Below are 12231 nucleotides of genomic sequence, written 5' to 3'. Positions count from 1 at the left end.
TGGGGCCACTGATTCTCTCCAATAGCCCCGCTCGAGGCTGCTCTCCGGAGCCTGATTTTGCAGGAGTCCACCTGGTGTGACTTGATCTATGATGGGGTGAGTCTGACACCCCTGGCCCTGGCAGCCATGGTGTCATGGCTCAGGCCCCCCAGGCTGCCATCTGAGCATTGTCCCACTAACACCCACTTTGGGAGCCAGGGGACCCTATGCCTCTTTTGCATTTAAAACTCCCGTTCGTACATGTGTTAGAATATCATGCAGTCATTTAACTGCTGTTGCTTTGTATTTATTGGCATGGAAAGATGTCCACAACATATTGTTGGGAGAAAAAAAAGGACTTTACACAACAGCATGTGGAGTCTGCTCCTGTTCATTTAAAGCCGTGTATATATGTGTTTACAATCAGACAGAGGTGTCTGAAAATGTTCACCAAAATGGTACTAGGGAGCCCGAGCCCGAGCCAGGGCGAGCCGAGCCTGCTCCGGGCGGGCGGTGGCGGCGGCGGCGCCGCTCCAGCCATGTCAGCGCGCGCAAGCCTGGGCCCACCATGAGCCATGGCCATGTCCGTAAGCGCCGAGGACGACGACTATGAATCGGAGCCGGACCAGAACCGGGTCGTAGGTCGGCCCAAGGGGAAGCTGGGTCCCGCCTCCGCGGTGAAGTTGGCCGCCAACCGGACCACGGCGGGAGCTCGCCGGCGACGGACGCGATGCCGCAAGTGCGAGGCCTGCCTGCGGACGGAGTGTGGAGAGCGCCACTTCTGCAAGGACATGAAGAAGTTCGGCGGCCCCGGGTGGACGCCGCAGAGCTGCAAAATGCGGCAGTGCATCGCGCCTGTGCTGCCCCACACCGCCGTGTGTCTAGTGTGTGGCGAGGCAGGAAAAGAGGACGCAGTGGGAGAGGAAGAAGGCAAGTTTAACCTTACGCTCATGGGGCGCTCATCTGCAGCGAAATCATGCACCCTGGATGCCTTAAGGTTAAGGAGTCAGAGGGCGTGGTCAACGAGGAGTTTCCAAACTGCTGGGCGTGTCCAAAGTGTAAGCACGCCAGCAAGACCGGGAAACGAAAGCGTGGCCCTGGCTTAAAAGCGTGGCCCCAGCTTTAAGTACGCCTCAAACCTGCCCAGTTCCCTGCTCAAGGAGCAGAAGATGAACCAGGACAGCAAGGAGGGGCAGGAGCCTGCCAAGTGGAGGAGTGAGTGTGAAGAGGCGCCCCGGCGTAGGCCAGACGAGCACCCCAAGAAGGTGCCCCCTGACGGCATCCTGCGCCGAAAGTCAGACGATGTGCACCTGAGGAGGAAGCGGAAATACGAGAAGCCCCAGGAGCTGAGTGGACGCAAGCGAGCCTCGAGCCTCGACGCTTCAAACGTCCCCCGGTTCCTCCTCTCACCTCTCGCCGAGGCCCCCTCTAGGCAGCAGCCTCAGCCCCTGGTGGAGATCCAGTCTCACTTACTTCCAGCAGCAGCTAAAACCCGGCAAAGAAGATAAGCTTTTCAGGAAAAAGCGGTGGTCCTGGAAGAACGCTGAGGACCGAATGGCTCTGGCCAACAGGCCTCTCAGGCGCTTCAAGCAGGAGCCGGAGGACGACCTGCCCGAGGCGCCCCCCAAGACGACGGAGAGCAACCACTCCCGCTCCAGCTCCCCCACCGCGGCCCCAGCACGGAGGGGACGGAGGGCCCCGAGGAGAAGAGGAAGGTGAAGATGCGCCGGAAGCGGCGACTCCCCAACAAGGAGCCGAGCAAGGAGCTCAACCAGGAGATGCAGAAGACAGAGAGCAGCCTGGCCCACGAGAACCACCAGCCCATCAAGTCGGAGCCTGAGAGCGAGAACGAGGAGCCCAAGCGGCCCCTGGGCCTCTGTGAGCGCCCTCACCGCTTCAGCAAAGGGGCCCAGCTGGGGCCCGGCCTGCACAGCCCGCCCCGAGTCATCTCCCGGCCCCCTCCCTCCGTGTCCCCGCCCAAGTGCATCCAGATGGAGCGACATGTGATCCCCATCAGCTCCCCCGCCCGACTCGCCGCCCCTGGACGATAGGGCGGCCCACATTGTGCACAAGGAGGTGTGGATGGCCGTCTTCAGCTACCCCAGCCACCAAGACCTGGGTGTCTGCATGCGGGTCTGCAGGGCCTGGAACCGCTAGTGCTGTGATAAGCGGTTATGGACCCGCATCGACCTGAACCGCTGCAAGTCCATCACACCCCTGACGCTGAGCGGCGTCATCGGCGACAGCCTGTCTCCCTGGACCTCAGCTGGACCAATATCTCCAAGAAACAGCCGAGCTGTCTCATCAACCGCTTGCCTGGGCTCTGAGAACTGGTGCTGTCAGGCTGCTCATGGATCGCAGTCTCAGCCCTCTGTAGCTCCAGTTGTCAGCTGCTCCGGACCCTGGATGTCCAGTGGGTAGAAGGACTAAAGGACGCCCAGATGCGGGATCTCCTGTCCCCGCCTACAGATAACAGGCCAGGTCAGATGGACCATCGGAGTGAGCTCCGGAACATTGTGGAGCTGCGTCTGGCCGGCCTGGACATCACAGACGCCTCCCTGAGGCTTATCGTTCACCACATGCCCCTGCTCTCCAAGCTCCACCTTAGTCACTGTAACCACGTGACTACCCAGTCCATCAACCTGCTCACCACTGTGGGCACCACCACCCGAGACTCCTTAACTGAAATCAACCTGTCAGACTGCAATAAGGTCACTGACCAGTGCCTGTCCTTCAAACGGTGTGGGAATATCTGTCATACTGACCTGCAGTACTGCAAGCAAGTTACCAAGGAAGGCTGTGAGCAGTTCATAGCCGAAATGTCTGTTAGTGTCCAGTTCGGGCAAGTGGAAGAAAAACTCCTGCAAAAGCTGAGCAGCATCTGAGCTTGGAGCCTCCCGTCAGGAGAGCCTGCAAGTGCAGGGTTCAGCAGCACGTGGAACCCCGGCTCAGCAATGAGTCTTCAGCCCTAAAGCCCCCTCCACATTGGCCGAAAGCAGACGACACACCAGGCCCTCAGGGTAGTTACACCCTCGTACCTGTGCCAGTACTCCAGATCCTAAGGTCCGGCCGCTCTCCATCCATAAGCTCTCCCTGAAAGGAAGACACGGTAGCAGATGGGGCGGTATAGTTTGAAAAAAATGAATGTGTAAAAAAGCTAGAAGTCTGGGACCTTGAGGAATTCAGACTGTTCGTGTCCAGGTTGTCCTCAGAGCCCAGCCCACGGTGACACAGTACCAGATCTACCAAGTCTTCTTTCTCTCGACAGGTATCGATCGGTATGTTTCTAAGAATGAGATACTGCCATAGATCCTTCACTTTCAGTCGCATTAACTGCGGGCGCTGAAAGGCTGTCTCTTGTAATAAGTGACAAGTGGAACATCTACGGAGATTTTCTTGTAAGATCGAACAAACAGAGCAAAAATCTTTCTTGCCGTCACAACATACGTGCTGAACAAACAGATAGAAAAGAAGCATTTAATGAGAGCCAGATACAAGCCATTGTGAAAGCACTAGCTTTCCTTTTGCCTCCTATTAAAATTAAATTTTAGTTCTTATGAAGTCCCCCATGGCCCCAGACCCATGGGCATTTTCGTGTCCTAAAAGTGGTGAAAATCAGAACAGTCACTGCTGAGGCAGTTTGGATTCACAGAAGTTCAAATACAGACCTTTAAGGAAAAAAAAAATGGTACTAGGGGTTGTTTCTGGGAGTAGAATTTGGGGTGATTTTTCTTTCTTCTTAGTTCATTTCTGTGACTGATTTGTATAAAGAATGAATGCATATCATCTTTTACCAAAAAAAATTTAAAAACACATTCCAAAAACTCACAGTGCTATTCAGTCAGTTTTATAATATAGGACAGGGTTGAACGAGAGCCCGCGCTTTCCCTTCCTCCTCCCTTCCCACCCGGCTCTTTCTTCGTGTCCCCTCCAAATCCTCCTGCAGGGTCCTCTCTGTTGTGATGGCTTTGGAGCCAAGTGACCAGAGTTGTCATGTCAGCTCTGACCCCCTGTTTAAAACGGGCATGAGAATTTCCACCCCATAAGGTTTTTTGAAAAATAAATAACACCAGTTACAGGGAGGCACCTGGACCTCGCCTTAGCCTTGGACGTAATCGCTGCTGAACGAACGAACACTGGGTATGGGGCGGGGCGGGGGGGGGGGTGGAGGCGGGGTTGGGGGGGGCAATCGTAGCCCCCTAAAGAAAAGGACAGGAGTCCAGAAGCCTCGGGAACACAACCTCTAACTAGCATGAGGGGAAAATGCCTTCAAGTACCTGAAATTCCTGACCCAGAGCCATGCTGTGCTCTCATTCACAGGCTTGGGAACATTTGTTCAACATACATTTTTAACGTAGTGCGTTTACTTGTCTCTCCAGGGGTCAGCAAACGACACCCCAAGGGCCACATCCAGCCTGTTTTGGAGTGACTGTCAAGCTCAGAATGGTTTTTCCATGTTTAAAGGGTTGAAACAAACAACAAAACATGGAGAAGAATATGTGTCAGAGATCATAGTTGGCCCACAGAGTTTAAAATATTCCTTATGTGGCCCTTAACAGAAAACGTGTCCATGGTGAATGAGAAGCAGGGCTGCGGGAGCCCGTCTGTAGCACCCTGGCTGCAGGAGGAGTGACAGCTAAGAAGAGGAGGAAACAGTATAGCCCAGCCCCGCGTGGCTCCCTGCACAGTATGGTGGGCACCAACACTGACCCTGAGTCACTGAGAGAAGAGTCTGTCTTCAAGACCCTCTGGCTAGGGGGGCAGGGACATGGGTAAGACCTCCAGGATGATTTCCATCCCAGAGAGGGAGATGGAGTTACGGGATCACAGGGAGGAGCTTCGATTATGCAGAAAACATACCCTGTGAGTTGGGAACTCTTACCATCCCTGCTTTCAGAGGAACACCCCAGGCTTTGGGGAAGCTAGGCAGCTAGCCCACAGGCATGCCGCTGGTGAGTGGGGAGCAGGGATCTGAGCCCAGGCAATGCGACTCTAGGTCCTGTGTCCTGACCTTTGCCTTCAGGGTTGTTCTTGGGGACAGAAGGGTCTGTTAGATGTGGGTCCTCGGGTAAAGTCACCTGGAATATCAGTGACTCACCTGAAGGGCCACTGATGCCATCTACCTAATTACTCAGCCCTGATGGTGGCCCGGCCTCTGCAGAGAGGTCAGAGGCTCTTTGTGGAAAAAGAGGGAAGGGGCCCCCCTTGTTCCAGGCACTGGCCAGGTAAGCCAGACACTGCAGCGCCTCCCTCCATCCTCACACTCACCCACAATAGTGGGACAATGACTCCATTGGGCAGAAGGGGAAACTGAGGCTCAAGGAGCTTACACCAGGTCATGCAGTCTGTAAAAGGCGGATTCTGGACTTGAAACCAGCTCTCTCTTCCTCCAGCGTTCATGCCTTCCAAAGCTGTCACTTCTGTTAGGGGGGTGGGGCACCTCCTCCACATCTCCTCTGGGGGTACCCCCGTTGCACCCCCTTCTAGGAGGTACATTAGCAAGCAAGCTACCTGCCCAGCTCCCACCAGCCCTGTTCCAGAGAATCTGAGCCAGCCAAGTGTAGCAGGATTTGGTCTGCCGAGACAGACTAATGAAGCAATTTAAAAACAATTGTTTGGAACACACAGACATCTGGGTAATAATAGACTACAAGAAAACTGACCAGTGAATTTTCCCAGGGCCACTAACAGGGCAAGATCTACCTCAGCACATGCAGTTGGCAGGCGACTCGCTGGAAGTTCCCACAGGTATCTTGGTGAGAGTTTGGCTTACTTTATAGGATCGGTCCATTCGTTCTCCTGGTGTAGACAGGCTGAGTGCTGTATGTGTGTGTCTGAGGGATGCTCTTATGCAGACACACACAAAGAAACGCAGGTACATGGTCAGCTTGACATTCCATGCATGTACACAGCTACACACACATTTGCATACATGTGAAACAGTACCTGTGCACACCTAGAGCTATACGCCTTCATGCACATGCACAAACACCCTGCCCACATGTGCATAAGCATATGCAAACATATATGCGTGCCTATGATGGCAACACAAAATATTGACCCTCCCTGGATTCCCATCCTTTGCCATGTGACTTTTTGGTGATTCCCACTGAGAGGAGCAGAGTATACTTCCCTGCCCTTAACTTTGCATTCAGTCACGTGACTTGCTTTGGCCAATAGAATAAGGCAGAGGTGATGGAGTGCCAGTTCCAAGGCGAGGCTTTAAGAGGCCTCATGTGTTTCCACTTGTTTCCGCTCTGGCCTTTACGTCAACACCATGAAAAGAACACGCCTGGTCTAGCTTGTGGGTCCCAGCAGGAGGGTGAGAGACGTGCAGCAGAGCCACTCCAGCAGAGCCCAGCCTGAATCAGCCAAGCCCAGACAATCCACAGATGCCTGGGTGGTGATAAATAGCGTGAGCTCTTAGCGGCAAGAGCTAACCAACAGACACATCCAGGAAGACACACGCACACAGAGGAGCAGAGACGTGCCTCCAGACAGCCCCCGTGAATACACGTGCATGCACCTGCACACGTGGACACTCTTCTGCACATATTCAAACACCAACACCCACAGAAGGGCTTATAGGAGACAACAGTGAGAATTAAACGCTATCTTAGCCCCCTTCCATCTCTGGGAGACTCTTGCTGTCATCAGTAGAGAGTCCGAGGGTGTGAGGTGTTTGTCCAAAACCCCTTTCATAGATGTCAAGCCCCGCAGGCTCTGGCTCCACAGTGGCAGGGTTTTTCTAGATCCTCCTCTGAGCAGCTCTGACAGAGACCCCTGTGTTGACTCAGATGACAGCTTCCTCAGGAAGGAGGAGCAGGCTGTCACCTTGTGACTTGGGAGCAAGAACAAAGGGAACGGCAGAAGCGGAGGGGGTGCAGGGGGCTGCTTCTCCCCACCTGTGGGAGCATAGGAAGGGCACAGCCCCAGGTCCTCTCACTCTGTGTCCTGGGCCATTCATCCAGGTGAGTGGATGTCCAAGGGCTCAGTAAGTCTGGTCCCATAGGAGGCACCAGGTGATGTCTGCCTCTGAGCTAGGCCGGGACCTCCTCACTCCCTCTATGTGTGGAGGGGGGCGGATATGAGCTCTAGGCAGGTGTCACGTACCCCTCCATCATTAGCAACTAGGTGTGAACACGGGCCCAGCAAGGTGGTACAGCTTAATGGGGCAGGGGTGGGGGGCTGCTCAGGCTCTTAAACCAAACGACCTGGATTCCCATCCTATCTCTGCCATTTCTAGCTGGGCAAGTAACTTAGCCCTTCGGCTCTTAGCCTCCACATCTACGAAATGGAGACAGTAATATGTGAGGATGAAATGAGCTCATCACGGTGGAAGCCCCTAACTCAGTGCCTGGCACAGAGCATCAGTAAATGGTCATAGCCATTGCCACCCACTAGACCACTCGCTCCTAAGGGCTGGAGTTATACCTAGTTTTGTTCTATTTTGTACAATTGCAGCCTCAGGGCCTGACACACAGTGGGCATCCAATAAAAGTGTTGATGAATGAGAAGGTAGAGGACAGAATGAGAGTATGAATGAAGGTCCCCAAGGTCTTTAGGGATGTGAATCAGGGTTAGATTACAAGGCAGATGGTGGCTGCTAGACATCGGGGACGCTCACACATAGCAGCTTTGTCTGCAACCCTTGCTGTGGACACAGTCCCATGTAGCTTTCCAAGCATGTTCACATCTGTTAGGTTGTTCAACCACCCCCATTTCAGAGATGGGGAAACAGGTTTGCAGAGGATGAGTCAGCTCTTTTGACTCCAAATCTCAGGAGCACTCCCCTACCCGCATAGCTCCTCTCAGAGTGAGAAAGGCTTTTAATATCCATTACTCCAACTTCTTTCTCATGGAAAGATAGATCCTTAGAGGAAAATGACCATCTCAGGACCACATAGTGAAGAGAACCCTGTGTTTCCTGAACCTGAGCCCAGTGCATCCTCTAGTGTCCCCTAAACATCCTATGACATATTCATGATCTAATCTGTATACCCACAAGCTGATGACACAGTGAGCTCAGAATGGATTCCAACTCTCGAGTCTCAGGCATGGGAAGCAATCAGCCTGTGTACATGGGGATGAAAAGGGGAAACTCCAGCCATTCAATCAATAAACATTTATTAAATACCTACTGCATGGCAGTCATATGCTAATAGCTAGGGTCCTAAAGATAGAAACAACACATACCTCACCCTCCAAGAGACCACAGTCTAGGGGAGGGATACAGAAATTCACTGTGCATGGCAGTTCTTGCTGGGATAGAAGATGCTAAGTGAGTAGAGAACTGGGGGCTTCTAACCCAGACTGGGGAGCAAGCAGAGCCCAGGGAACACCCACAAGAGCCCCCGCCCAGGAAGACAAAATCCGGTGCCTATTCTAACCAATATCTTCATCTGTTTTGATAAGAAGCTCAGCCTGTCCCTTAGGTCCTGAGCAATTCAGCTCTGCCCCCACATTTGCATCCTACCTCTCAAAACAAAAGCCCAAAAGGTAACAGACCCTCCCACTCTCCTTCTTTCTTTTTGAGGGTCTTGCTCCCCACCAACATCCATACCCCCAGCTGCTTATCAAAGGACATCTCCCAGGACTCTGTCTGAGAGGAGTTCTGCTAAACAAAATTTCCTTCAGGTCTGTAAGTTTCATTGATGACTGAGGGCCTCTTAAAAGATGTGCCCTGGGCAGCAGCTCAGCTGGTGCACTCCTTAGTTTGGTGCTGCAGGGAAGTAGTTCTGAAGGAGATGACACCTGAGTTGGGTCTTGAAGGAAGAATAGTACAAGCAGAGTGAAGGATAACAAGGAAGTTCCAGGCAGACTGGCAGGTGCCAAGGTGCAGGGGTATGAAAAAGCCTGGCCTGCTCCAGAAACCATCAGCAGCTCCCACAGCTGCCTTGCAAAGGAAGATGGAAAAAGGGGGTAGCCAAGTACTGGGGGAACCAGTAGGGCCTGGGCTGGTTTTCAGGTGGATCTCATGAAGGACAGGGAAGGGGCTAAGAAGATCTTTGGGGGCGGGGAGCGTGAGGCAGATCGGCCTGGGGAGGAAAGGATGGCGGTGCTGGCTTGGCCATGAGCACTGCCTCCCCCGCTGCCCACCCATTTGTTCGTTTAACAATTTGTTTGGCGATGACATCAGAGGGACTTGATCAGGTGTGCCTGAGATGACACAGAAGGGCTTGATCACATGTGTCTGTGGGCTGCAGTAGGGACTTTGGATTTAAATGAGTGACCTGGGAAAGCCACTGGAGGGTAGACGGAATGTCCTGGAAAGAATCATGCAGGAACTAGGTATAGACAGGGAAGAAGAGTGGTCCGAAGCCTGAACCCTGAGACCCCTTGATGTTCAGGGGCTGGGAAATGGTGAGGAAACTGTAGGGGGGACTGAGGAACAGCCAGCGGAGGAAACCATGTGAAGAAAGGGCTTCAAGGGAGAGGACGTGGCCGACGTGTCACCTGCTGCTGCCGAGGGTGGAGGACTGACCGCTGGGTTTGGAGGTCCTCACAGCAGTTCTGGTGGGATGGGTTCAAGACAGAAATTGAATAACAGCCTTGGACCCAACAAGCACTGACACCCTTTCTGGGGCTTCGCTGCAATAGGAAAGAGAGAAATGGGCCTGGAGCTGTCGGGGAGGGTGAGGTCAAGAGAAGTTTTTTTAAAGATCGGGTATATAATTAGAGCACCGTATTTATGACGGGAATGATCCAGTGGTGATGGGAAAAGCTGAGGACAGCTACAGTGCCATGTCCACCAGCAGGTTCAAAGGGGTGAAGTCCAGTGGACAAGTGCAGGGACTGGCTTTGCACTGGAGCTGGGTGGCTCCTCTGTAGTCACAGGACAGAGGACCAGACCACGTGGGCACAGGGAGCTCTGTGGAGGTGGTGGCGGGAGTGTGTGACATTCACTTCTGTTTGCCCAGGAAAATAAAAAACAAGGTCTTCGACTGGCCATGAGGAGCTGGGACGAGGGGTTGGGGGTGATTCCTCCCCGAGGTGATTTCATCCCAGGACCACACTGCGTCTTTCCTGACTTACTAGGGGAAAGAAACACACAGCTGCCTCTGCCCTGAGTGTCTGTCCCTCCCACACTTGCCCAGGACCCCCAGGGGACCCAGACAGCACTCCACCAGTCCCAGGCCCTCCACAACACCTCTCAGCACTCTTTCTGGCTAGGTTTTCCAGAAACGGGTCGTGAGAGCTCAGAGTGCCCAGGCCCCATGCAGCCGCCCCCAGGCAGTCTGGCCAGCCCAGCCCCAGAGGGCGGGGGGACCGGCAGGGGGAAGGTGGCTGGGAGTCAGGTGGAAACCTCCTGCAGGTGTCTTCTGGAGGCATAGCCTGCAGCCAGCCCTGCTCGCAGCCAGCGACAGATCTGGTACCCAGGGACTCTTTAGTGTCACTGCTAGACTGTGTGATTACACTTGTCAGACCCCTCAGAGGAAGGCAGACAGGCTTCCCGTGCCGTCAGGTGCCTGCACGATGGAAAAGGAGAAGCAGCCGTCAGCTCGGGCCTCTGTCTCCCTCCTCCACACTGGCTCCAGCTCTCAGCCTCCCTGCAACAACCGCGCTGGGATGGGACGTGTGGGCACAAATCTCTGACCCCTGCAGCTCATGTTTCCAGGTCAGGTTTTGTGCCCCTTGACACACATTAGCTCATTTAATGGTCAAAACAGCCCTGAGTCTGAACTAACATCCTCCATACTTTACCAATGATGGCACTGAGGCTCAGAGATGTTAAGGAACTTGCCAAGGTCACCCAGCTGGGAAATGGAAGAGACAGGACTCTAACGAAGCCCAGTCTCCCTGTTAAGAAAGCACTCTGCAGCACCTCTCAGTGCTTTTTCTAATAAGGTTTTCCAAAAACAGGTCACTGAGGGCCCAGTCCTGTCTAGCTCCCTCCCCAGCCAATCTGGCCAGTGTCAGACTGCTCAGGTTCAAATCCTGACCCAGCCATTTACTACTTTAATGCCCTTGGACATGGCACATGAATCTCCCTAAGTTCCCCCATTTTAAATGTAAAATGGGGGTGTGACAGGACCTCCCTCCCAGGGTTGCTGCAATAGCCTTTGCCATGCTGAGCCAGATTCTCTTCCTCCCAACATGCCCCAGAGTATGGTGTGGAAACCCCAGGCAAGGACAGGGCCAAAACAGGCAATCTCCTCCCTCTTTGTGGACATCAGACCTCTATTGATACATCCTCACATCCATATCTCTCCCTTGGCTCACATAAAGGTATAGTCCCCTCTGCCTCCTAGATATTTTTAATACAAATATAAACAAGCCAACTGGACTTTGCTGTAAAGAAAGTGAGTCACCCTGGGCTGGGAAAGAGTGAGATGTGAAGCCCCTTCCCAGAGGCCTGCGTAGTAGCTCACACTAGTTCCTGTCATCCAGGACCCATCGGATGGGCGTTCTATGCAGATGAGGTTGCTTGTAAATGCAAATTGGGAGTGGGCTGGAGATCGGAGGAAGCAAAACAGGGGGTGAAGAATCAAGGCCTGGAGGCGGAGAGAAAATGAAGAGAAGAAGGAGGAGAGGAGACAGAGCTGGAAGCCAGGCCTGAGCTCGTGATTTCAGGAGATGAGGCTTGCAAAAGCTCCCCTGCTGGTTAAGTAAAAGCTCTTCAAGGATGAAAACCGGAAGAGCCCCGGCAGAATCCTGCCGAGCTGGGGTGGCCTCTTAGAACCAGAGTGGGTGCCCTAGAGCCAGAGGGGCCATCAGCTTCTGCAGAGACCAGAGGGACCCAGTGCACCCTGGGCACAGTTTATTCTACCCACACAACAACCTTGTGAGGCCCCTTTCACATACCAAGACAATAAGGGCACTTGGCTTTCTGCCTGGTGAGAAATCCCCAAGAGACCATTTGCCATTTTGCTTCTTGCAAACCTCCAGTGACAGGGAGCTCACAACCTTATGAGGCTCTATAGCTAGTGCACGGCCACACCAGATTCACATGCAGGTGGACTTGACTCCACAGCCCACAGTGTGTAGGACTTGGAAACCTCCACCTGGACCTTTCTGCCTCTCAGTATGAGGATTCCTGCCAGATGCTCTGAATACTACATCATGGCTTTCCTCATGCCCACTGCCCCAGAAGAGGGCTTAGCTAACCAGATGGTGCATGTTGGGTGGGGTGACTGCAGTCTGCCTACGCAGAGATCTCAGCCTGGGGAAGGGAGACATTGTTACTGTGGATTCACTTGTGGGTAGAGAAGAGATTGGGATAAGCTGGAGTGAGAGAGACTGACAGAGAGA

General features: G+C 53.6%; 1 pseudogene; it reads left to right on the top strand.

Annotated features, from left to right (window-relative positions):
* Positions 1 to 494: 494 nt before the first annotated feature.
* LOC113621433 (lysine-specific demethylase 2B pseudogene) lies at positions 495 to 2864 on the top strand (annotated as a pseudogene).
* Positions 2865 to 12231: the final 9367 nt, after the last annotated feature.

This window comes from Aethalodelphis obliquidens, unplaced genomic scaffold (genome assembly GCF_003676395.1).
Source record: "Aethalodelphis obliquidens isolate GAN/ISIS:26980383/991018 unplaced genomic scaffold, ASM367639v1 scaffold9, whole genome shotgun sequence".
NCBI lineage: Eukaryota > Metazoa > Chordata > Mammalia > Artiodactyla > Delphinidae > Aethalodelphis > Aethalodelphis obliquidens.
Note: the sequence above shows the minus strand (reverse complement) of the source record. Positions and strands in the feature narration are given on the sequence as shown.